We start from the raw sequence: 3329 nt of genomic DNA, 5'->3' as shown, positions 1-3329 counted from the left end.
ACCTGCTCCACCATTTTTTTAAAGGTGATTTCATTTTTGATATTTGATTATGTGAGCCCTAATTTGTATTCAGTTTTTATTTTTCTATTAAGATCACATGCTTTGATTTGTGTAAGAGTTTTTTTCTGATTTGGGTGGTTTGTATTTCCAAATTTTTGTTACAAGTCATTTTATTAACATTGATGTTGTCATCGGAAGATCAAGCAATTATGTAATTGCTATTTCTTGGGACTCATTTTTCGGAAGATCAAGCAAATATGCAAGCTCTTACAATTGCTGCTTGATGTTATCGGAATACTCATATATGACTGTTTCTCAGGTTCTCCTTCTTCTTCCTCTTCTTTTCTAACACCAAAATACTCAAATATGATTGTTTCTTATTCAGCAACCTTGTGGTCAGGAATCAATTTCTTTACACAAAGCCATGGAGAAAGCAATTTCTAGAAGCGAGGTAAAATATTTTTCCATTTACTACGATTTTCATCACATGGTGTTTTTTTAAGGGTATTGTGGTCTTATTTAAGATAAAAACATATGCACAAACTGGATTACTGTTTACCTTGTAGGGTTCATGGTCTGGTTCTTCTTCAGATTCTATATCAGCTGTATAGAAAGCTTTAGCTACTGAAGCCCATTCTAGAGATGCAGAAATAGATAGAGCATCATTGAATATTGGAGAAAATAATGCATCTGGATCTTGTGGAGATTTGTACGTGTACACTATTTTTTTCCAATTGCATTCCTAATTCTTACAAGTATCTTAATATCAGTTATTTTGTTTGTTGAGATATTCCATGGAGAGTACCTTGGTGAGCATGTTACTGTCAAAATTCTTAGATCTGAACATGTAAATGATGAAACATTGGGGAATGAATTCGCTCATGAAGTAGAAGATCCAGGCTTTATTTATTTATTTATTTGAATTTAAGCATAACTAATATAAGGAAGGGTAAAGGGTGTACCATGAAGCCTCCTATCTCTGTTTGAGTCTTGTATCCATTTACATGTTAGGAAGCTATCAATGGTAGAAAATGAAACAAAATCAAATTTTATTTATAATTTTATTTATTTTTTTATGACAAGTGTGAGTGTGAAGAAGAATGTGATCGTTCGACGCTTTGAGGATTGTATTCAATAAATTCCAATCTGTTGTCTCATTTCTACCTACAACTGCAACTGTGTTGTCTCATGAGGTAAATAATGTTATTTCAATCCTTTTATTAATAATGATAATTTGTATGTTGTCTCCTGAGGTTGATACTTATGTATCAGATCATTAATGCAATCGTGAGTGGGGTAGATGTTCTTGTGATCATGGCTGCTGGTGGAGGCAAAAGTCTATGCTATCAACTTCCAGCTGTTTTACATCATGGAATTGCTCTTGTTTTTAGTCCTTTACTTTCTCTTATTCAAGATCAGGTGCTTATTTTTGTTTTTGTTAATATCCTATATCCTTTACTATTGATTACCAGATTATAAACTCTAATTAATATTTTTATTGCTTTAGGTCATGATAAGATTACAACTAGTAAAGAACATGAGAAGTTTATATACAAAGCTCTTGAAAAAGGAGAAGGGGATCTTAAAGTATTGTATGTTACACCAGAAAGAGTCTCCAAAAGCAAAAATTTGTGTCAAAATTTGAAAAATGCCACCATGTTGGACGTCTTTCCTTGATCTCAATTGATGTACACTCGCTCTTTTTTTCTTAGTTTTTATAAAGAAATATAATTTTGAAAATTTAAATTTCATATCTTTTTAAATTTTCAGGAAGCACATTGTTGTAGTCATTGGGGACATGACTTTCGTCCAGATTACAAGAATCTTGGGATATTGAAGACTCAATTTCCTAATGTTCATGTTGTTGCTTTAACTGTATGTCTTTACTTACATATCCATATCTTTTTGGGTTCCCATTTTCATAGTTATACTAGAATAATGAACTTTCATATTGTTAGGCAACTACTACAAAGAAGGTCCAATTGGATGTTATGGAGATGCTAAACATTCCAAAATGAGTAAAAAAATTTAGCACAGTGAATAGATCGAATCTGTTTTATATGGTAATAAAGCAATCACTTTTCATTCTCTAAATTTTAATCATGTATTTCATGAATTGAATCACTATACATTGTAAATTATTTAACAGGTTCGAGAGAAATCATTTGTTGGAAAAGTGGTGATTGTATGATGTCAAGATTGAAGTTCACTGAACTTGAAAAAAGAAGGTGATTTTATGGATGCGTATGAGACAAATTACTCATAGGTATATATATATATATATATATATATATATATATATATATATATATATATATATATATATATATATATGAATAATGGTAAATGAATATTTGATTAGTTTGTATACTTTTAACTTTTAATATCTGCCAGCTGTTACATACTACTTTTTTGTATTCTTATTTATAATAATTCACTCTTGTATTTTATTGTCTAGTACTTTATCTAATCTGTTAAATTTACTTGCTTTCTTTTTTTAGAGTTTATACAGGGTCATTCATGACTTCTCTTGATTTGGCAGGTTTGTTAAGTTCATTTTTTTTCTGATGCAAAAAAAGTGGCTAATATCTTTGTGTTAGTTGTGTTGTGGTGTAGTTGATATTGATTATTGATTAGTTGATATTGATTTGAATTTGGTTGATTCCACTCTCATACATACCATGTGTATTATTAATTGGTTGATATTGATATTGTACAACTGACATGATTATTGTGTAGGATTTTCGTGTTGTTCTTGATAAAGAGTTGGGATTGATATTGAAGCTACGAGACATGATGAAGGGTTTTAGAGCTTCTTCAGACAGCTTAATGATGAGTTACTAAAACAAGAAGGTGCCCCTTTATAGCAATGTAGTATTAGGTTATATTGTTAGGGAAAACCTCTTAATAACAATGTAAATTTAATTTACATATTGTAAGAAATAGAATTGTATGACATTAAATTTTATGCAATGGATTGTATTTTTTGTATATGGTATTTTATTTCTATTATAAGACATTAAATGCAAATTTAATTTAAAAATTAATAAATATATAAATATATTTTTTTTAAACATTTAAATTTACGATACACAAAAATGTGTGTTATCTTCATTTATGACTTGGCCTTTCTTGACAGGGCTTTTAATGATACGCATTGTGCATCGTAAATGCGCGTCGTCTGTAGACGACGTGCAAAAGCGTGTTGTCTCTAATTATGACAGGGCCTTTCTTGACGCACATTTCCGCGTCGTCTGAGCGTTTTACGACACGCATTGTGTGTCATAAAAGGCTGTTTTTCTAGTAGTGATTTTTATCACCTAATCGAT

The 3329-nt window shown here is 30.3% G+C and overlaps 1 pseudogene; it reads left to right on the top strand.

The window, feature by feature from the left end:
* Positions 1-304: 304 nt before the first annotated feature.
* Positions 305-2844, top strand: LOC145009455 (ATP-dependent DNA helicase Q-like 2; annotated as a pseudogene).
* The last annotated feature ends 485 nt before the right edge of the window (positions 2845-3329 follow it).

This window comes from Lactuca saligna, chromosome 8, assembly GCF_052625555.1.
Source record: "Lactuca saligna cultivar CGN05327 chromosome 8, ASM5262555v1, whole genome shotgun sequence".
Classification (NCBI taxonomy): domain Eukaryota; kingdom Viridiplantae; phylum Streptophyta; class Magnoliopsida; order Asterales; family Asteraceae; genus Lactuca; species Lactuca saligna.
This window is presented reverse-complemented; position numbering and strand designations above follow the sequence as displayed.